The sequence below is a fragment of the Pocillopora verrucosa genome, chromosome 10 (genome assembly GCF_036669915.1).
Source record: "Pocillopora verrucosa isolate sample1 chromosome 10, ASM3666991v2, whole genome shotgun sequence".
Classification (NCBI taxonomy): Eukaryota; Metazoa; Cnidaria; class Anthozoa; order Scleractinia; family Pocilloporidae; genus Pocillopora; species Pocillopora verrucosa.
In genome coordinates, this window is record NC_089321.1 from 658,507 (window position 1) to 683,257 (window position 24,751).

Consider the following 24,751-nt stretch of genomic DNA (forward strand, 5'->3'; position numbering starts at 1 on the left):
TCCCAACCAATGAGACCGCTCTACTAAAAATACAACAACCGATCAAATTTCAAGACTTGTTTAAAGAAATCAATCAAATTGCTGGAACATGAGAGAATGATTTTGTATTGAGCGACTGAATCTTGTGATTTCAAAATGGATGTAATAAACTATATAATAATCAATTTTCAAGACTTGTTAAAGAAATCGATCAAATTGCAGGAAAATGAGAGACATTTTGTATCCAACGACTGAATCTCGTGATTTCAACAAATTTGAAATAAAGTGGTAGTTAATTACCATAATAAATTTCGTTATTGCGGTGATCTTAAATCCTGCGGTTTTTTTCCTGTGTGTTAAGTTGTCAAAGTCTCAAAGTCTCAAAGTCGTGTGCGGCAAAACAAATTAGTGGCGTTGCTTTTGTTTCTTATTCAGTAGCCTGCGGTGAAATAATCAACCAGCCATGTCGTTTAAATCTTTTTCTGAAATTTATTTAAGTCATCGTAGCGGCAAAGGGTCCGTAAGATGCGAAAGATCGTTTGAAAAAAAATTGATGGAGCAAAATTTGAAAGAGATTACTGTCCACAAAACGGGGTAACTCCTGGAAAAATCGTCTTAAGCGCGGTACTTAACAAATAGGTTCCAAGTTGCCGTGCGTCTGTTTAGTAATAGATCACAGAGGACGTCAAAATGTGGTAACAGAAGCACGACAACTCGGAATCTATTTGTTTTATACAATAAAGAATTTAAAAAAGTGTTAATAATGACGAAATACGTCTGTCCTCCAATAGATCATAAGTGAGAACCAATTAAAATGCGTGCATAACTGAGCTTATTATATAATTTAGAATAGACCATGAAAAACTATATGTCACTGTGGAGCTTATAAAGTATAAATTCTGAAAATAGCAAAAGCTGGTTTTCACAGTATTTGTTTTGGCAGGCACACAACTTAAAAGCTTTCTCTATCTAAAAAGCGAAAAAAAAAAAACGAAACTTGAAAGAACTTTGACCAGTGTTTTGGTCTGTATTCAGTTGTGTGTGTAAATCATGCATGGATAGAAAACATATTGCAATTTCGATGTTTCGTCCATTATTCACTCGTGCTGTGGTATTCAGAGCATCACAATACACCTAAATACACCCATCGTCATCCCTAAAAACTAATTATTTCCCTTCAGTGCGTCTAATTCGAAGATATTAAAATTACGATTGATAAACCAGTAAGTTCTTCTCTTCTCTAACAGTGTTTCAAAAACTCCACACAGCATCTATAAACATGATCGAACATTTTTTCATAATCTGAAATGTTTCCACACAAAGGATCGTGTATGATCAACTTTCCTTTGGGGTCATATGTTCCAAACAGTTTAACTTCCGCTCGCGTAGTGCCATCATTTGGCCTAAAAATTTCATTCAGATCTTGTACATTGCCGTTATCAAAGGCCAATATTACATCGAAATGACGAAAATCATCTTCCTTTACTTTTCTTGCTTGGTGGTTGCTGGCAATTCCATGTTTCGTCAACACTTACAACCCTCGTTCGCTCGATGGGAGTCCTTCACGGGAAACATCAGTTCCAGTTCAATCTCCCAACCGTTCCTATCTTCACGTTCCTGTATAAGGTGCCTTAAAATCGCTTTAGCTGTAGGAGAACGACAAGTGTTCCCTCGACAAACGAACAGGATTTTTCGATATTTAGAATCCGCCATCTTAGATTGCAACAAGGCGAATAAATGGTAAAGTGCCTCTATCCTAATTTGCAGCTTGTTAGAAGATTAAATTATTCAAATTATTCATCGCGCACGCACTGGGAATCAACCAACTTGAAAACATCTGGACGCTCTTTCTTTCAAGTTCTCGAATAACGACAGCTATAAACACCGAATTTTATTCAAATCGTTCGAATCCTGTGATGTAACTAACGAAAAGTTTATGTTTCTTTTCAAATGAAGGATACTTATTGGGTAAGAGTGCCTTGCACCACAAACGTGCAGGGGAACAAAGAGGAAAGAGCTCGGAGAACAGAAGGCAGAAGCCTAAGAGGGCGCGAGAAGGGATCTACATGTGGGCGGGAAGCGGGAGCAGAGGCACTCGTTTGTTGTTTCTTACTGCTCATCAACCAGTGAAAAACCTGTACCCAGCAAAGGGATTTTTTTCCACTTAATTCCAATTAAGGTCTACCGAAGCATTAAAGATAATTTCATTCGATAGGAAACATAAAATTGAAGTCAGCCGGTGTAATTAGATACCTCTCGAAGTCGGTTACGTCATACGTCATGAATGAGAGAACATGAAACATGCAAACAGTGTCAGTAGTTGGAATTATTCGGCGAGCAAAGCGAATTAGGTCCAACATCGTCTAAGGCCATATTGATCAGCCTCAGTATTTTTATATATGGCAATGAAAAATCAGTCCTCGTTTCTGCAAATATTTATGTTACAATCACATAATCACATAGCTGAATCATACCGCTAGTGAATAAATGTATCATAGAATGTATGAACAACTTTTAAAACTTTTTGCAGCGGTTTTAAAAAGATCCCAATTTCTCGAAGAAATCAGAGTAGTTTTAAAATTTGACTTGGAGACCAGCCGAACAATAATGTGCAACAGCAGTCTATCAGCGCTTAAACTGAACGCTCAAAAATGCAAACGGTTTAACAATGGATGAGTAGTGACTTGAATCATTCGTTGGAGCCAGTTTTCATACAGCTCACGACAACAGCTGCTTCCGGCGAAGAGCGAAAATTTAACATGATGGATGTGAAATTAGTTCAATTAATAGTCCTTTTAATCAAACCGAAGACGGGAGTAATACAAAGAGGACGGGAGTTGGGAAACAAAGGGCTGCAAAAGAACTAGATATGGGAGAACGTGGTACGGGAAGTTGGAAGCTGTGGGGCAAGAGTCGTATTCGAAGTTCAACGAAATCATACAAAAAAGAAGAACATAAGGGAAAAAAAGAACAAATTCAGCAAGTGGTAAGATTTACTGATTATATTTCAGTTTCCACTAAATACAAAAAATTTACAATTTTCGTTTGCGGGCAAGAGTTCCATTTTGCCCGCTTGAGTAGCCAAGCAGAGCATAGGATTCACATCATCTCACCCGCGTGCTCTGCTAGCAATGAATTAATTAGCATTTACTGACAAGCTTCATTTGATCTCCGAGGATGATTATATTAATTTTTTACCATCTAAATTTATCATGCGACAAAGTTCACCGCAGAAATCGGTCTTGTTTGAAAGCTGTCACGCAGGAAACAACAGCCAAATAAAATACTAAATTTGATTAATGAAACATTCGACAAGAAAAGCACAAGTGCTCAAAACTACTTAAGCAAACATTGGGCCTATCACAGCGGTAACTGTCCACGCATTACGCTGAAAAGACGGATAAAGGCTAATGTTAAAATCATCGAAAGATAGGAACACCATGATTAAAATATAAAATGACGCACATACGTGTGAGAGAGACTGGATATCAACCCCTTTCACACACACAAGAGAATCACATCAGTTCAACTTCTCCTCAAAATATCCATACATTATCCAGTAAATAGGTAAAGAGAATCATAAACAAATATCTCAGATTATCGCTGTGTCAGACGTGTCACCTTGCCATGACTTAAAATAATATTTCCTCGCATTACAAAGAGATATATGGCAGTTACAAAGTGCAATTTTATTAACGCATCTAAAGAGGTGAGGACCACAAGCTGGTTTCCAAATAGGCATCATATCTCTAGCTAAGCCTAGAGCCATCAATAAACTTCCTACATGATCAATGATGTAATACTTATTTTTCAAGAAAAATTTCAAAACTGCATCGCATTAGTTCAATTATATTCCAACGCATCAAAAGTTAATAAATTGAGGCTATAAAAGCTTTCATTTTGGACATAAAACTTAAGTCTTAAGTTACATCATGCTGTGTGGAAAATAAAGGCATTGTGCTTACTATGTTAATTGCATGATTATTGATGCAAAGCACTTAGTCTGTAAACTAAGCGTGATTTTTAAATAATGATTACTTTTTGTCCTAAACCATCAAGCCAAGTTACTAGTGCAATGCGGCCCTCAGTGGTCACTGCCATCCCTATCAGATAATAGGACTGTCCCATATTGACAGGAGTACTTCGCACAAACTCACCATCTTTGGTGTAAATTTCTATATGCAAGATGTCTGAATTATAGTCCTTATCACCGACCACCACGACATGTTGACTTGCCCTTTGAAATGCAATTTTTGAAAACGCCATAGATATTTGCAGATCAAACGTGTTTAGATGGTCACCTTGTTCGCTAAATATGTGAACACGTGACGGATCGCCTTGTACCACCATAACTCTGCCATCACTTACACTGGTGATGTCGCAGGGGTTCGTCAAGATTTGTTCTCCAAAACTGCAAACAAACTGACCATTAGTCTCATAAACATCCACAATATGTGCCTCGCTCCAGTTTCCCCACAGTACCATCACTGTACCACTATCACTGACCGACAGTTCACATCGCTCAAATTTATGGTCCATTGTCCTGACGCGAAACTTGTGATGATGATCAGCGGTTTTGTTAAACTTAAAAATCCAGAATGGGTACTCACCACTTATTTCTTGGACCAGGACATAAATGTTGTCATTCATGTCTGTGGTTAGCCGAACCCCGAATTGAATCGATAGCTCTTTAGGGCTGTCATCAATTAAAGGAGGAAGACTGAAACATTGCAAAAACTTGCCACTGCTGTCATACACCTTGATTGTCGAGTCACTGTCTGCTACAATATATTGCCCGCTTGAGTTGGTAGCGATACCAAGCGGGTTATTTAACCTGTGCTTCTTTTCACCATCATGACCAAGTATCCATGACACACTACAGTTCTCCATACCCTGTTTACAAAGTATTTTTCTTACTCTCCGGTCTCGCAGCAGCGGTTTTAAAAAGATCCCAATTTCTCGAAGAAATCAGAGTAGTTTTAAAATTTGACTTGGAGACCAGCCGAACAATAATGTGCAACAGCAGTCTATCAGCGCTTAAACTGAACGCTCAAAAATGCAAACGGTTTAACAATGGATGAGTAGTGACTTGAATCATTCGTTGGAGCCAGTTTTCATACAGCTCACGACAACAGCTGCTTCCGGCGAAGAGCGAAAATTTAACATGATGGATGTGAAATTAGTTCAATTAATAGTCCTTTTAATCAAACCGAAGACGGGAGTAATACAAAGAGGACGGGAGTTGGGAAACAAAGGGCTGCAAAAGAACTAGATATGGGAGAACGTGGTACGGGAAGTTGGAAGCTGTGGGGCAAGAGTCGTATTCGAAGTTCAACGAAATCATACAAAAAAGAAGAACATAAGGGAAAAAAAGAACAAATTCAGCAAGTGGTAAGATTTACTGATTATATTTCAGTTTCCACTAAATACAAAAAATTTACAATTTTCGTTTGCGGGCAAGAGTTCCATTTTGCCCGCTTGAGTAGCCAAGCAGAGCATAGGATTCACATCATCTCACCCGCGTGCTCTGCTAGCAATGAATTAATTAGCATTTACTGACAAGCTTCATTTGATCTCCGAGGATGATTATATTAATTTTTTACCATCTAAATTTATCATGCGACAAAGTTCACCGCAGAAATCGGTCTTGTTTGAAAGCTGTCACGCAGGAAACAACAGCCAAATAAAATACTAAATTTGATTAATGAAACATTCGACAAGAAAAGCACAAGTGCTCAAAACTACTTAAGCAAACATTGGGCCTATCACAGCGGTAACTGTCCACGCATTACGCTGAAAAGACGGATAAAGGCTAATGTTAAAATCATCGAAAGATAGGAACACCATGATTAAAATATAAAATGACGCACATACGTGTGAGAGAGACTGGATATCAACCCCTTTCACACACACAAGAGAATCACATCAGTTCAACTTCTCCTCAAAATATCCATACATTATCCAGTAAATAGGTAAAGAGAATCATAAACAAATATCTCAGATTATCGCTGTGTCAGACGTGTCACCTTGCCATGACTTAAAATAATATTTCCTCGCATTACAAAGAGATATATGGCAGTTACAAAGTGCAATTTTATTAACGCATCTAAAGAGGTGAGGACCACAAGCTGGTTTCCAAATAGGCATCATATCTCTAGCTAAGCCTAGAGCCATCAATAAACTTCCTACATGATCAATGATGTAATACTTATTTTTCAAGAAAAATTTCAAAACTGCATCGCATTAGTTCAATTATATTCCAACGCATCAAAAGTTAATAAATTGAGGCTATAAAAGCTTTCATTTTGGACATAAAACTTAAGTCTTAAGTTACATCATGCTGTGTGGAAAATAAAGGCATTGTGCTTACTATGTTAATTGCATGATTATTGATGCAAAGCACTTAGTCTGTAAACTAAGCGTGATTTTTAAATAATGATTACTTTTTGTCCTAAACCATCAAGCCAAGTTACTAGTGCAATGCGGCCCTCAGTGGTCACTGCCATCCCTATCAGATAATAGGACTGTCCCATATTGACAGGAGTACTTCGCACAAACTCACCATCTTTGGTGTAAATTTCTATATGCAAGATGTCTGAATTATAGTCCTTATCACCGACCACCACGACATGTTGACTTGCCCTTTGAAATGCAATTTTTGAAAACGCCATAGATATTTGCAGATCAAACGTGTTTAGATGGTCACCTTGTTCGCTAAATATGTGAACACGTGACGGATCGCCTTGTACCACCATAACTCTGCCATCACTTACACTGGTGATGTCGCAGGGGTTCGTCAAGATTTGTTCTCCAAAACTGCAAACAAACTGACCATTAGTCTCATAAACATCCACAATATGTGCCTCGCTCCAGTTTCCCCACAGTACCATCACTGTACCACTATCACTGACCGACAGTTCACATCGCTCAAATTTATGGTCCATTGTCCTGACGCGAAACTTGTGATGATGATCAGCGGTTTTGTTAAACTTAAAAATCCAGAATGGGTACTCACCACTTATTTCTTGGACCAGGACATAAATGTTGTCATTCATGTCTGTGGTTAGCCGAACCCCGAATTGAATCGATAGCTCTTTAGGGCTGTCATCAATTAAAGGAGGAAGACTGAAACATTGCAAAAACTTGCCACTGCTGTCATACACCTTGATTGTCGAGTCACTGTCTGCTACAATATATTGCCCGCTTGAGTTGGTAGCGATACCAAGCGGGTTATTTAACCTGTGCTTCTTTTCACCATCATGACCAAGTATCCATGACACACTACAGTTCTCCATACCCTGTTTACAAAGTATTTTTCTTACTCTCCGGTCTCGCAACAGATCAACTTTCTCCTTCCCTGTATCAATCATGGACAATGGTGGTAATAATTCTTTTGAAAATGGTTCAGTTGTAAATGGTTTTTCGACGTGTACTGTTTGTATGACATCGGAGGCGACGCGGTTGACAAGACAGACACCGGAAATAACTTTCCGTCGTTCTTCTTTGTTAAATAAACTCTTCACTGCCATGATACCTGTCCTGAGCTGTTCTTGAAAACTTCGCTGAACCACGGGCAGACTGTTTAGCTCTTCAATGCAATTTTTACATGGTGCTACAGCATCTGCGGGATGGTCTATTGTTTCTAATACTGTTGCCATGACTCGGTACTGCATTGCTAAGATACGGACAGTTATTGATAGCGCTTCATTTGAAAAAGCAATTGCTGCCATTTCACGAGCACGTTCGAATCTCTTCTTTGCATTGGTAAGCTGTCTTGTGGCAGATTCAGTAAGCTCCAAGTGTTTCATTCCTTCAGCGAGCGACACAGCTTCCGCACAAGCCGCTTGTGCTGTATCCGCGCCACACACTCTCCTCGACCTTTTCTCTTCAAATACTTCATACAGCAACACGATTCCTTCTCTAAAGAATCTAATACTCGCTGATAAATCTTTGCTTGATAGTCCATCCAGCTTGGACTTCATGTCATCGATTTCTCGCATGATGATGCCGCGAAACTGTTGATCTGTTACGTCGCCATCTTTAAGCTTTTTTGCTGCCTCATCTCTGCCTTTATCCACAAGCCATCCAACAGTCGCTTTGAAAACTGCTGTTATGATCGCAGACATGATGGCAGCTTGGAGTTTAGTAATCAGAAGAAATTGGGAGCTTTTTTCAGCGAATCTTCACAATAAGTAACCCCTCAAGCGTCGATGAAAGCAAAAGAAAAAACAAATGATGGCAAAATTTCAAGAATAATTGCAATTTTGGAATGATGATAGCTGTCAGCCCAGAAAATAAAACAAAACAAAGCATAACAAAGAGAAAGCAATTAAGGAATGATGGTGTGAATATTTATAGCCTCTTCAAATAATCCTTTGTTGGAAAAACATATTTGTCTTTGAAAAGTTATGTTGCTCATTGCAGACACTCAAATAGGCTGTTGTGGTCTTAAGTTCTTCCTTTCGCCAACGAATGATAATGTGAGCATTAGAAATCCGTGACAGGTATCAGTAAAAGTACAATCTAAAGCTCTCTTTGTTTGTTTAATAAAATGTTACTCGTTATCATTGAAATGTTCAATCACGTCACGGCATCATTCGACTTCTCAATGGAAATGTTGTTTGATGCCCGAGGCAAAAAAGGATGATAATTGTTCATGAATCTTCGTTAGTTGTTAGCTTTGTTCCCAGCTGTAATGTGTTTTACTTATACTGAGTTCTTTCTTTACCTTGTTACACGTAAATAACTGTTATACCACAACTGGAGCTGGAACGGGTTCCTTCAACAAAATTAGTATTTGGCTACTTATCGGGTTTCGGCCCCACACACGTTCAATCTAATTGACTTCAAGAATCTTTGGAATCCCTTCTCACAGCATGGGTTGAAAAGCGAGCCGTGTGAACTCAGAGGGTGAAAGACTGAGTTTATATTTATAGACTCAAACCCATACGCTAAATCATGATTTCAAACCAGATTTCGTTATCGTTATCGCCCAGCTTTACACTATACAGTTGACAAAGGAAGGCTACGGAACATAACCTGTATTTTGTTATGAATAATATGTCTTTCATGCACGTCACTGATGTTAGCTTCTTTTGAGTGTTTTATGCATCATTAAGTAGTGCAGTGTAATCAGATGATTAGAAAGTGAAAATGCAAGGTGAGCCACTCAGAGCAAAACACAACACAGATCACTTCACTTTTTCAGCAGCGTGTCTCTTTTTACAGTAAGTTTAACCAATCAACAATAGTTATTGCTCTTCATAACATCAACTAATATATAGTAAGATAGGGAAAAAACCGCGAGTTTCTTGTTCTGAATCGAAAAACTTAAAGGAATCTTGAATCTTGTTCGTGGTTGTCCGACGTGCGCCCGTCTATCGCGTCCCATTTAGGTTGAAACAACATTTTGGGAATTTTCATCACTTATGGTCATGTCATAAGTTAAAATACTTATTGACCAAGTTTTACTTGGCCGGGTTTTTTTTTCTGTTTGTGTTTTTTTATCGTCTTTTTTTTTTTCTCTCGTGTGTGTGTTTTTTTATTTTGGGGGGTATTTATTTAAGTAGCACTGAACGTATAGCAATGTATACAGCATTACATAAAGTGTCACCCCTCCCAAATGGATATCGCTGGGTATATAACATTCAGGTAAATTTCACATTCATTCACAGATAAATATTCTCGTAGCTACATATACATTAGATGTTCTTTCCCTATCTTTTGCTCCTTATCTCCTGGTTCACTTTTTCTCGCCGAAATTAAAAACAACTTAACGAACTTTCATCACGTGCCATGCACGATGAACTGTCTCAATTTCAAAATGAAAAATTGTGAATACGCACGTGATGACAATGCCTTAGTGAACCGTGACCCACATGATGAACACAGACTTACAAACAACACAACAAATCCAAAATAACTATCAAAGAGACCTTACTCTTTTCTTCCTTGGCTTCCATTTTCTCAGAATTGACCAAACCATCACCCAAAGATGGATTTCGATCTATACTTAGAGGAAACAGACTAAAATAACAGAAACTAGGGTCACAGACGAGTTTGTTATGTATCGTATTCTTGTTAGATTTTGCTGCCATTGGTGATAAATATTGGGAGGAGGAGGAAGAGGTGCTTCTTTTGTCGGAAACCCTGAATTAAACAACTTATTACATTGCCCGGTCTACATTCCACTCGCTGATTTTCAACCGTCAAGGTTTCTTTTTTGTGTCAGTATGCCTTCAGAGACATGAATTTAACAATCACTGACTTCCTTCTAAAACAATAAGGCTCACTGAGTAATAATTGTCTCTTCATGTGAAAAGCTGAGCCCCCTGAGAGCCAATATTCCTGCAGAGTGTATATCAGATTAACACATGTACAGAATGTACTCCAAACAACCGCGATTTTAAAGACTGTTTCTTGTATTTTCATTGTCAGCAAGAAGAGCTGGAATTCTGAAACATTTCTCAAACTTGCCTCTGTTGTCAAACATCTTGATTGTCAAGTCATAGTTTACTACAATATTTCGCCCGCGTGAGCTGGTAACGATATAACACGGATCATTTATATCCAGTACTCCTATACACCATTCTGACCAAGTATCCATGATACATTACGATGCTCCATATCCTGTTTACGCAGCGCCTTAACTATCCTCATGTCCTGCAGCATGTCAACTTTCTCCTCTTCTGTATCAACTGTAAGCCATTCCGGAGCAGTAAACCCCCACTGTATATAGATTGTGTGACACTTTAGGCGACACGATCGACGGGACAGACACCAGAAATGATTTCTTTGTTTTTCTTTACTGAACAAACGAACCCCTTAAGGGCATTGATTCCAGCTCTTCTTTTTGACAATGGTAAATATCTATCGATTGATAAGGTGACAGGGTGACGCTTAATTAAGCCACAGAAATGAACGGCAACATCTATATGCTGGTAGACAAAATTTGTGATATTCATAGCTTCTGCATGGACCGTTATCATTCTTGGATAGGTTCAGGATTTAGAACTGGTTTTGTCCTGGTCTTTCATGCCACTGCAGACCGCGTTTAGCTCTTAAATACACACTTTACTTGCTACTACAGCATCCGTGGGACTGTCTAACGTGTTTAGTACTGTAACCATCACTCGGTTTAGCATTTCTAAGATGCGGTCAGATGTTGATAGTCCCTTCCTTCTACATAGCTCGACAACTGTGTCATGTCACTCCTCTTAGTTAAAGAAGTCTTAGAACACAAGTATAAACATTTACTCAGGAAACCATAAAATAAATATCACAACACCAATAAATTCAAATTTCTCCACACGATAAATAACCACAACAAAGCAGTGGAAAGGCCAGGGCAAAACCAGTTCTAAATCCTGAACATATCCAAGAATGGTAACAGTCCAAAAGACTGAGGCTATGAGTATCACAAGGAAAATAAACAGCTGTACACTTCAGTAGTTACAAACTTGATCCATGAGATAACCCTCTTAATGAAAATTCATTACGTAAATTACTGCAATTTTTAAGAATATTGGATAAGTTTGTCCTAACTTCAAACTTTTATTTCTCATAACAGAAAGATGCACAGGGCCATAAAATTTTCATAGCCTATCAGTCACCTCAGTTAACTTTTCCTCCATCTCTAGTACAAAGCTTCGTTCTGCCGAAGGGCTAACGCTCGAAACTTCAGCTTTGAAACTCTTTACGGTGGCCAATTTACGATATCAACTCAGTTGATCATATCAAATTACCCTCTCGCACAAAGCAGCGAACTAAGCATGTCACTGAATTTCCTCGAGGTCTCCAAGAAAGTACTTAGTACTTAAGGTGTGAAGGGAGGGAAATGGTGAAGCAAAAAATAAAAAGAGAAAAAAGACTCGAGAACTCCGGCTCGAGAGATAGCTTCGTTGATTCATAAGACTGATTTCTTTTGGGGGGAGGAGGGGGGTCAAATGGGTTTTGTCGAACTGATAGCAATGCCAATAAAGCCAAGAGAGAAAGGGTTGAGGAAGCAGAAAAAAATTCGTTATGACATGAAATAAAACGATAAGAAACTCTGGCATGAGTCACTGAAGCGTCATTCGCGATTTAGACTATCGTCAATCCAAATTACTGGCGTCACCCTACCACAGAAGATCTCACAAGAATGAGGAAATGAGTCAGCTATTTGAAAAGGATTTATCGTTCCCAAACGAATTATTCTGCCCTCTGGCGTCAGAAAAAAAGAGCTCCATTTTCGCAATTGAGCCTTAGTTCACGAAGGGATGTTTCAATCTATAGCCTCTACTTACGAGGCATGGAGGGTCACCACTCCATAAGAAAGCAGCTTCGGGCAACTGACACGTTCATTGCACCATAAAGGCAAACACGAGAGCGATATTCTTTCAATTCTACCAGGTACCTCGCTTGCCAGTATCTTCCCTGTGAGAAACTGCTTGTAACAACTCAACTACTCTCGTCAGCCTGAACTTAGGTGGGTCATGAAACAATGATTTCTGAAACCTGTAGTCAACGCACACGTACTCAACCAAACCACTCCTATTCTGGCAGATATCAGAAGAAATTGGCAAAATACCTTTAAAAAATTCAGCATGTTTTTGGACTGTTAGGAAAAGAAATAAAACGAAACAACAAATATAAAAACGAGATTATGGAAATGTGCAGAACAGCCGTTGGTACAAGAGCTCCCGGAATTTCTCATTCCTCAAATAGTTTTTTTTTCCCCTAAATATTTGAAAGTTCTTGTTTCTGTCGGGAGAATTTCGATTCAGCTGCCACAAGGGTAACTACTATATATGACTCTCAGAAATCACATTTCTAGGAATCCCCGCTTAAAATGATGTTAAGGTTTTAAGATCCACTGAATTAAAACTCTTACTTCCGGTGAAAATGTTTACCGTCATTTTTTGGCCAATATTGATCTTTTTGATATACGGCGTTTTTGTATGACAGACAGCTAATATTTTTTTTTACATAACAACCATTTTGGTCGAAAACATTTTGAGCCGGGGCTTATAGGTTGCGATTTCAAAGTGGTCTAGTAATACCTAAATTACAATTATTCCTTGCGAGTTACATGAAAAAAGTCCGTCATCTTCTCTGCATATGTTACGCGTCAGTTATTCAGCTGGCATATGTTGCTTTGAATTATGTAAAAACGGTAAAAAAGAAAAAAAATTATATTATTAGATTTAGATTACCATAACATATGTAGAAACCTTTTACCTTTAATGAGATGGTCGCGCGAAGTATGTTCTAAACGTCGTCAAAATGCTTTCAAATAGATTTTGATTGCAACAATTTTTTTCACGTAAAGGAATTAAGAAACTATTAAAGTTGATGTAAAGTGTTCGTTTACTTTTCTTGCGAGTAATTACCAGTTATTTGATCCATAATCAAAACTACAACAAAATTCTCGAACGTAATTGGTTATCACCTCGATTTGAGCACTAATGGAAAGTTAACACGTCATGCCTGTGTAAGTGGACAGCACGCTGCTGTCTCGCATATCGCAGGGTTAACTGTTGTTCTATTTTATAAAAACGTGTAATCGCGCAGTGCCGTCATTTGGCTTAAAAGTTTCATTAAGACCTCGTACATTGCCCATCAAAGGCCAACATTACATCGTAACGACGAAAATCATCCTCGTTTACTTTTCTTGCTCGGTGGTTGCTGGCAATTCCATGTTTCTTCAACACTTGCAACCCTCGTTCGTTCGATGGGAGTCCTTCACGGAAAACATGAGTTCCAGCGCTGTCAATCTCCCATTCGTTCCTATCTTCACGTTCCTGTAAAAGATGCCTTAAAATCGCTTCAGCGGTAGGAGAACGACAAGTGCTCCTTCGACAAACGAACCCGATCTTTCGATATTTAGAAACCGCAATCTTAGATTGCAACTAGGTGAATGAATGGTAAAGTGCCTCTATCCTAATTTGCAGCTTGTTAGAAGGGTAAATTATTCAAATTATTGATCGCGCACGCGCACTGGGAATCGACCAACTTGAAACATCTGGACGCTCTTTCTTTCAAGTTCTCGAATAACGACAGCTATAAACACCGAATTTTATTCAAATTGTTTGAATCCTGTGATATAACTAACGAATAGTTTACGCTACTTTTCAAATGAAGGATACTTTTAGGGTAAGAGTGCCTTGCACCACTAACGTGGAAGGGGACAAAGAGGAACGAGCTCTGAGAACAGAAGGCAGAAGCTTAAGAGGGCGGGAGAAGGGATTTACACGAGGGCGGGAAGCGGGAGCAGAAAGTGAAAAGGCACTTGTTTGTTGTTTCTTACTGCTCATCAACCAGTGAAAAACTTGTACCCAGCAAAGGATTTTTTTCCACTTAATTCCATTTAAGGTCCACCGAAGCATTAAAGATGATTTCATTCGTGAGGAAACATAAAATTGAAATCAGCCGGTGTGATTAGATACCTCTCGAAGTCGGTTGCGTCATACGTCATGAATGAGAGAACATGTAAACAGTGTCAGCAGTCGGAATTATTCAGCGAGTAAAGCGAGTTAGGTCCAACGTCGTCCAAGGTCATATTGATCAGCCTCAGTATTTTTGTATGTGGCAATGAAAAATCAGTCCTCGTTTCTGTAAATGCTTCTGTTAAAATCACACAATCACATAGCTGAATCATACCGCTAGTGAATAAATGTATCATAGAATGTATGAACAACTTTTAAAACTTTCTGCAGAGGTTTTAAAAAGATCTCAATTTCTCGAAGAAATCCGAGTAGTTTTAAAATGTGACTTCGAGACCAGCCGAATAATAATGTGCAATAACAGTCTATCAGCGCTTAATTAAACTGAACGCTCAAAAATGCAAACGGTTTAACAATGGATGAGTAGTGACTTGAATCATTCGTTGGAGCCAGCTTTCATACAGCTCACGACAACAGCTGCTTCCGGCGAAGAGCGAAAATTTAACATGATGGATATGCAATTAGTTCAATTAATAGTCTTTTTAATCAAACTGAAGACGGGAGTAATACAAAGAGGGCCGGGAGTTGGGAAACAAAGGGTTGCAAAAGAACTAGAGGTGGGAGAACGTGGTACGGCAACTTGGAAGCTGTGGGGCAAGAGTTGTATTCGAAGTTCAACGAAATCATACAAAAAAGAAGAACATAAGGGAAAACAAGAACAAATTCAGCAAGTGGTAAGATTTACTGATTATATTTCAGTTTCCACTAGATACCAAAAAAATTACAATTTTCGTTTGCGGGCAAGAGTTCCATTTTGCCTGCTTGAGTAGCCAAGCAGAGCAAAGGTTCGCATCATCCCACCCACGTGCTCCGCTCTCTATGAATTAATTAGCATTTACTGACAAGTTTCATTTGATCTCCGAGGATGATTATACTAATTTTTTGCCATCTAAATTTATCACGCGACAAAGTTCACCGCAGAAATTGGTCTTGTCTGAAAACTGTCACGCAGGAAACAACAGCCAAATAAAATACTAAATTTGATTAATGAAACATTCGACAAGAAAAGAACAAGTGCTCAAACCACTTAAACAAACATTGGCCATATCACAGCGGTAACTGTCCACGCATTACGCTGAAAAGACGGATAAAGGCTAATGTTAAAATCATCGAAAGATAGAACACCATGATTAAAATATAAAATGACGCACATACGTGTGAGAGAGTCTGGATATCAACCCCTTTCACACACACAAGAGAATCACATCAGTTCAACTTCTCCTCAAAATATCCATACATTATCCAGTAAATAGGTAAAGAGAATCATAAACAAATATCTCAGATTATCGCTGTGTCAGACGTGTCACCTTGCCATGACTTAAAATAATATTTCCTCGCATTACAAAGAGATATATGGCAGTTACAATGTGCAATTTTATTAACACATCTAAAGAGGTGAGGACCACAAGCTGGTTTCCAAATAGGCATCATATCTCTAGCTAAGCCTAGAGCCATCAATAAACTTCCTACATGATCAATGATGTAATACTTATTTTCCAAGAAAAATTTCAAAATGCATCGCATTAGTTCAATTATATTCCAACGCATCAAAAGTTAATAAATTGAGGCTATAAAAGCTTTCATTTTGGACATAAAACTTTAGTCTTAAGTTACATCATGCTGTGTGGAAAATAAAGGCATTGTGCTTACTATGTTAATTGCATGATTATTGATGCAAAGCACTTAGTCTGTAAACTAAGCGTGATTTTTAAATAATGATTACTTTTTGTCCTAAACCATCAAGCCAAGTTACTAGTGCAATGCGGCCCTCAGTGGTCACTGCCATCCCTATCAGATAATAGGACTGTCCCAAATTGACAGGAGTACTTCGCACAAACTCACCATCTTTGGTGTAAATTTCTATATGCAAGATGTCTGGATTATAGTTCTTATCACCGACCACCACGACATGTTGACTTGCCCTTTGAAATGCAATGTTTGAAAACGCCATAGATATTTGCAGATCAAACGTGTTTAGATGGTCACCTTGTTCGCTAAATATGTGAACACGTGACGGATCGCCTTGTACCACCATAACTCTGCCATCACTTACACTGGTGATGTCGCAGTTGCTGGTCAAGATATGTTCTCCAAAACTGCAAACAAACTGACCATCAGTCTCATAAACATCCACAATATGTGCCTCGCTCCAATTTCCCCTCAGTACCATCACTGTACCACTATCACTGACCGACAGTTCACACCGCTCAAATTTATGGTCCTTTGTCCTGACGCGAAACTTGTGATGATGATCAGCGGTTTTGTTAAACTTAAAAATCCAGAATGGGTACTCACCACTTATTTCTTGGACCAGGACATAAATGTTGTCATTCATGTCTGTGGTTAGCCGAACCCCGAATTTAATCGATAGCTTTTTACGGCTGTCATCAATTAAAGGAGGAAGACTGAAACATTGCAAAAACTTGCCACTGCTGTCATACACTTTGATTGTAGAAAAATTGTCTGCTACAATATATTGCCCGCTTGAGTTGGTAGCGATACCAAGCGGGTTATTTAACCTGTGCTTCTTTTCACCATCATGACCAAGTATCCATGACACACTACAGTTCTCCATACCCTGTTTACAAAGTATTTTTCTTACTCTCCGGTCTCGCAACAGATCAACTTTCTCCTTCCCTGTATCAATCATGGACAATGGTGGTAATAATTCTTTTGCAAATGGGTCATTTGTAAATGGTTTTTCGACGTGTACTGTTTGTGTGACATCGTAGGCGACGCGGTTGACAAGACAGACACCGGAAATAACTTTCCGTCGTTCTTCTTTGTTAAATAAACTCTTCACTGCCATGATACCTGTCCTGAGCTGTTCTTGAAAACTTCGCTGAACCACGGGCAGACCGTTTAGCTCTTCAATGCACACTTTACATGGTGCTACAGCATCTGCGGGATGGTCTATTGTTTCTAATACTGTTGCCATCACTCGGCACTGCATTGCTAAGATGCGGTCACTTGTTGATAGCGCTTCATTTGAAAAAGCAGTTGTTGCCATTTCACGAGCACGTTCGAATCTCTTCTTTGCATTGGTAAGCTGTCTTGTGGCAGATTTAGTAAGCTTCAAGTGTTTCATTCCTTCAGTAAGCGAGAGAACGTCCGCACATGCCGCCTGTGCTGTATCCGCGCCATATTCACTCCTCGACCTTGTCTCTTCAAATACTTCATACAGCAACTCGATTCCTTCTCTAAAGAAGCTAATACTGGCTAGCAAATCTCTCCTTGATAATCCATCCAGCTTGGACTTCATGTCATCGATTTCTCGCATGATGATGCCGCGAAACCGTTGATCTGTTACGTCGCCATCTTTAAGCTCTTTTGCTAGCTCATCTCTGCTTTTATCCACAAGCCATCCAACAGTCGCTTTGAAAACTGCTGTTATGATCGCAGACATAACGGCAGCTTGGAACTTAGTAATCAGAAGAGATTGCGAGCTTTTTTCAGTGAATCTTCACAGTAAGCAACTTGGTAAGCGTCGATGGACCTAAAAATAGCAAATGATGGCAAAGTTTCACGACTGATTGCAATTTTGGAATGAGAATTGCGGTCAGGCCAAAAAAAGGAACAAAACAAACATAACAAAGAGAAGGCCATCAAGGAATCAAGGCGTGAAGATTTATAGCCTCTTCAAAATAATCCTTTGTTGAAAAACATATTTCTCTTTATTGCTCATTGCAGACTTTTAAATAGGCTGTTGCGGTCTTCAAAATCTTCCTTTCGCCAACGAATGATAATGTAAGTATCAAAAATCCCTGACTGGTATCAGCTAAAGTACAATTTAAAACTCTTTTTGAAAAATGTTTTGTTCACTGACATGTTATTCCCGATTATTGTGTTGTTTGATGCCCGAGGCAAAAAAGGATGATAATTGTTCATTGATCTTCCTTAGTTGTTAGTTAGGTTCTGAGCTGTAATGTGTTTTGGAGTTCTTTCATTTACTAATACTTCTTTCTTTATCTTGTTACCTGTAAATAGCTGTTATACCACAACTGGGGCTGAAACGGGTTCCTTCCACCAAATTTGTATTTGATTATTCATCGTAATTCGGCTCTAAGCACAAACAATCTAATTTACTCTTAGAATCATTGGAATCCCTTCTCACAGTATGGGCTAAAATGTGAGCCGTGTGAACCTAGAGGGTGAAATACTTAGTTTTTATTTATAGACTCTAACCCATATGCGGCATCATGACTTCAAACCAGATATCGCTATCACACAGCTTTGCACTTTACAGTTCACAAAGGAAGGCTACGGAACATAACCTATATTTTGTTATGAATAATATGTCTTTTATTCACGTCACTGCTGCTAGCCACTTGTGAGTGTTTTTTGCATCAATACGTAGTCCTTTGTAATCAGATGATTACAAAATGAAAATGCAAGGAAAATCGAACTCATAGGCTGAATCATGACTTCAAACCAGACATCGTTATCGCCCAGCTTTGCACTTTACAGTTCACAAAGGAAGGCTACAGAACATAACAAATATTTTGTTATGAAAACAGTACAATTTAAAGCTCTTTTTGAAAAATGTTTTGTTTAATGAAATGTTACTCGTGATCATTGAAATTTCAACCACGTCCAGGCATCATTCGACTTCTCAATGAAAATGTTGTTTGATGCCCGAGGCAAAAAAGGATGATAATTGTTCATGAATCTTCCTCAGTTGTTAGCTTTGTTATCAGCTGTAACGAGCTTTTACTTATAGTTCTTTCTTTATCCTGTTACCCATAAATAGCTGTTATACCACAACTGAGGCTAAAAAGGGTTCCTTCAACCAAATTTGTATTTGGCTATTCCGTGTTTTGGCCCTAACTTATTTACTTCTAGAATCATTGGAATCCCTTATCACAGCATGGGCTGAAAAGCGAGCCGTGTAAACCTAGAGGGTGAACGACTTAGTTTTTATTTATAGACTCAAACCCATACGCTGAATCATGACTTCAAACCAGACATCGTTATCAGCTTTGCACTTTACAGTTCACAAAGGAAGGCAACGGAACATAACGTATATTTTGTTATGAATAATATGTCTCTCATGCACGTCACAGCTGTTAGCCGCTTGTGAGTGTTTTATGCATCAGTAAGTAGTGCTATGTAATCAGATGATTAGAAAGTGAAAATGCAAGGCAAGCCCCTTAGAGCAAAATATAATACAAATCACTTCACTTTTTCAGCAGCGTGTTTCTTTTACAGGAAGTTCAACCGATCAACAATAGTTATTGCTCTTCAGAACATCAACGAATATATCAGTAGCAAGATATGGAAATAAAACTGTGAGTTTCTTGTTCTCATTCAAAAAACTTAAAGGAATCTCGAATTTTGTTTGTGGTTGTCCCACGTGCGCCCGCGTATCGCGTCCTATTTAGGTTGAAACAAAATTTTGAGAATTTTCATCACTTATGGATGTCATAAGTTATAATACTTATTGACCAAGTTTGACTCGGCCGAATTTTTTTCTGCTGGTTTTTCTCTTTCGCTTTTTTGTTTCCCCTCCCCCCCCCTTTTTTTTTTTTTTGGCTTTATTAAAGTAACACTGAACATATAGCGATGTATGCAGCATTACAGAAAGTGTCACCCATCCCAAATGGATATCACTGGGAAAATAACTTTCTGGACGATAGAGAATACTCTCGTGGCTACATGTACATCGGATATGCTTTCCCCATCTTCTGCTCCTAATCTTCTGGTTCACTTTTTCACGCCGAAAATAAAGAACAATTTAACGAACTTTGATGTGCCATGCACGATGAACTGTGTCAATTTTATAAATTAAGAATTGTGAATACGCACATTACGACAATGCCTTAGTGAACCGTGACCCAAATCATAAACACAAACTTACAAACAACACAAGAAATACAAAGTAGCTATCAAAGTGACCTTATTCTTTTCTTCCTTGGCTTTCATTATCCCAGAATTGTTTAAAGCATTACCTAAAGACGTATTTCGATTTTTACTTCAAGGAAACATAAACTAAGAAACCAGAAATTAAGGTCACAGATGAGTTTTTTATGTATTGTTGCCTCTGTTGTCAAGTCATAGTCTATTAAAATATTTTGCCCGCGTGAGCTGGTAACGATATCACACGGATCACTTATATCCAGTGCTTCTCTACACCATCCTGATCAACTATCCATGATACATTAAGATGCTCCATATCCTGTTAACGAAGCGCCTTAGCTATTCTCACATCATGCAGTAAGTCAACTTTCTCTCCTGTATCAACTGTGAGCCATTCCAGGAGCATTAAACTCCTACTACATATAGCTTATGTGACTCTATAGGCGACACGATTGACGGGACAGACATCGGAAATTATTTTCTTTGTTCTTCTTTACTGATTAAACAAATACCCTAAGGGCATTGATTCTTGTCTTGAACGGTACTTTAAGATTTTCCCGAACCACTGACAGACCGCATTTAGCTCTTAAATACACACTTTACTCGCTACTACAGCATCCGCGGGACTGTCTCATGTGTTTAGTACTGTGACTATCACTCAGTTCAGCATTTCTAAGATGCGGTCAGATGTTAATAGCGCGCTCCTTCCACATAGCTCGACAACTGTGCCATGTGACTCCTCTTGGTCAAACAAGTTGTCTTAGAACACAAGCATAAACATTTACTCGAGAAAACATAAAAGAAATATCATAAAACCAACGAAGTTAAATTTCTGGACATGATAAAGAACTAGAGCGAAGCAGTAGAAAGGCCGGGAGAAAACCAGTTCTAAATCCTGAACACATCCAAAAATGATAACAGTACAACAGAAGCTATGAATATCACAAGGAAAATAAACAGCTTTACACTTCAGTAATTACAAACTTGATCTATGAGATAACCCTCTTGATAAAAATGCATTATATAAATTACGACAATTTTTAAGCATATTGGATAAGTTTGTCGTAACTTTAAACTTATATTTCTAATGACAGGTCTAGAAAGAGGCACAGGGCCACAAAATTTTCAAAGCCTAACAGTCAGCTCAGTTAAACTTATCCTCTATCTCTTATACAAAGTTTTGTTCTGCCGAAGGGCTTTTAAAAACTTGAAACTTCAGCTTTGAAACTCTTTACGGTGGCCAATTTACAATATCAACTCAGTTGACTGATACCAAATTACCTTCTCGCACAGAGCAGCGAACTAAGCATGTTACTGAATTTCTTTGAGGTCTCCAAGAAAGTACTTGAGGTGTGAAGGGAGGGAAATAGTGAAGCAAAAACGAAAAAAAAAATTCTTCATGAGCTCCGGCTTCTTTGATTCATATCTTATCTTATCTTTTTTTATGGGGGAGGGGGGGGTTAAAAACGGTCTTCTTGAATAAAGCAATGCCAATAGAAGGGCTGGGAAAGCAGATGAAATCGTTATGATATGAAAGAGAACGATAAGGAACTCTGGCATGACTCATGTAAGCGTCTTTCGCAATTTTGACGACCGTGAATCCAAATTACGGGCGCGGTGGTGAACTTGTAATTTGATCTTGTAATTTGATCTTGTAATTTGATATTGTGAGATCTCACGAGAATGAGAAAATGAGTTAGCTATTTGAAAAGGATTTACCTTTCCCAAACTAATTATTCTGCCCTCTGGCGTCCGAAGAAAAAAGAGCTCCACTTTCGCAATTGAACCTTGGTCGCGAATTAAAAGGGATGTTTCAACACAGCCTTCGCTTACGAGGCATGAAGAATTACCACTTTATAGGAGCTTTAGGCAACTGACTTGTTCTCTGCACTAAAAATGCAAGCACGATAGCGATATTCTTCCAATTCAACCAGTATCCTTCCTGTGAGAAACTTGTTGTAACAACTTAACTTCTCTCATTGGCCTAAATTTAGGTGGGTAAACAATGATTACTGAAACCTGAGGTCATCGAGCGCGTACGCAACCAAACCAATTCTATTCTGGCAGATATCAGAAGAAATTGGCAAAGTACTTTTAAAAAGTTCTGCATGTTTTTGCAATGTTAGGAAAGAAAATAAAACGAAACAACAAACATAAAACCGAGAATATGGAAATATACTAAAAAGCCGTGGGTATAAGAGCTCCCGGAATTTCTCATTCCCCCTTTGTTGTTTTTTTTTCCTAAATATTAGAAAATTCTCGTTTCTGATGGGAGAATTTCGATTGAGCTGCCACAAGCTTAAGGGTAGTTAGAAGTCGAGGCTTATAGATTGTGATTACGATATCCTATAGTCATATATCTAAATTACATTTATTCCTTGCTAGTTACATGGAAAAAGTCCGTCATCTTTTCTGCATAAGTTACGGGTCAGTTATTCATCTGGCGTCTGTTGCTTTGAAAGATGTACAAACAGTGAAAAAGAGAAAAAGTTGAATAATTTGATTTAGATTACCATAACGTATGTAGAAACCTTTACCTTTTATGAGATGGTCGCGCTAAGTATGTTCTGAACGTCGTCAAAATGTTTTTAAATAGATTTTGATTGCAACAATTTTTTCACGTAAATGAATTAAGAAACTATTAAGTTAATGTTTAGTGTTCGTATATTTTTCTTGAGTGTAATCACCAGTTGTTACATCCATACTCTAAACTATAACAAAATTCTCGAACGTGATTGGTCATCACCAGCCCGATTTGTATAGGTAATCACATGATTTCGAGTGCAATTTGGAATAAATAAGCACGAGTAAATTTTTTTAAAGACTAACAAAATTGCATGAGCCCGTAGGGCGAGTGCAATTTGTGGTCTTTGAAAAAATTAACAAGTGATTGTTTATTCCAAATTGCGCTCGAAATCATGTGATTACGTGTTAATAATATACATGGAAAAAATACGAGATGGCTTATCATAATTAAACATAAGCAAAGCGCGCGCGTCAAGTGCAAAAATCATTTATTCAAACCTTGCGTTCGGTCAAAACAACCGCGTACGATCAAAATAATAATAAATTATGCAATGATATCTTCACATCTTTAAGATGCAAAAACGTTCAAAGTCCGGCTAAACAGTTCAAGGAATTGTTCAGTCTGTGTCCTAATCACTTTCGATGAAATGGAATCGTCGTTTCCGAGGTTTAACCATGTTTGTTTTTAATTTCGGCGTGTGATCGCTCGAGCAAAGTGTTAAGCTGGGTCGGCCCGTAATTTTCGATTACCTCGGCAATTCCCTTCTCTAAATGAATAAAGGGGTAAGTTTCTAAAGAAACTGTGTTGCTGCGTCGGTGGGAGAGTATAGCAGGTAATTTAGTGTTAACAACTGGGTTGAAAACGTAAATTAGCCACCGTAAAGGGTAAAAAAGCTGACGTTTCGAGCGTTAGCCCTTCGTCAGAGCGATTAGAGGAATTGTGGGTTGTGTGTGGATTTATATGTAGAAAGTGGAGCTACGCCATTGGTGGGAATGTGGTGACGAGAAAACAGGAATAAATTAGTGGAATGAAAAGCGCTCGTTGATTCCGTGGGGATTAAGGGTGCCGATTTCGGCCTCCGGGCCCTCAAACATTTTTTTGATCTACGCACTGTTAAGGAACCTAGCTCTGAAACACTACTCCGTCTGGCCGAACTAGTACTCACACTCAATTGTTTTTCATTCGATGGTAACTACTACAAACAAACTAATGGCGTGGCCATGGGTACTAAAATGGGACCCAGCTACGCCAATCTTTTTGTAGGTTTTATAGAACATCAATTTTTTAGCCAATACCACGGCCCAAAACCTCAACTCTACGGCCGCTACATTGACGATTGCATCGGCGCTACCTCCTCTACCAAGGAGGAGCTCACTCAATTTATAACCGCCGTCAATTCCTTTCATCCGGCTCTTAAATATACCTGGGAAATTTCCGACACTTCTTTGGCTTTTCTAGACATCAAAATTTCAATCGAAGGCAACGGCTTATGTACTAGTGTTTACTACAAACCTACAGATTCACATAGTTACTTGTTGCATTCATCCTCACATCCATCACACGTCAAGAACTCCATACCTTTTTCACAGTTTCTCAGACTTCGTCGTTTATGTAGTGAAGACTCTGATTTTTCCGAAAAATCAGAGGCAATGTGCCAGTTTTTCGATAAACGCGGCTATCCTGTTTCTGTCGTTCAAGCGGGCTATCACTGTGCCCAACAAATCGATCGACAGGCAGCACTACAAACGGCCGAGAAGGAGAACAATGACCGCATTCCATTTACTCTTACATTTCACCCTCACAACCACGCAGTTAAATCTATCATTCTTAAAAATTTTAAATTACTCCAAAACGATTCAGAGACTGGCACTATCTTTTCGCAACCCCCACTTATTTCATTCAAACG

The 24,751-nt window shown here is 38.6% G+C and overlaps 1 protein-coding gene and 1 pseudogene across 1 annotated transcript in view; one reads left to right on the forward strand and one right to left on the reverse strand.

Annotated features, from left to right (window-relative positions):
- LOC136283927 (uncharacterized) overlaps positions 1–24,751 on the forward strand; it is a 96,727-nt gene that overhangs the window by 50,766 nt on the left and 21,210 nt on the right. The gene's annotated exons all lie outside the window — the stretch shown is intronic.
- LOC136283982 (low molecular weight phosphotyrosine protein phosphatase pseudogene) lies at positions 496–1,722 on the reverse strand (annotated as a pseudogene).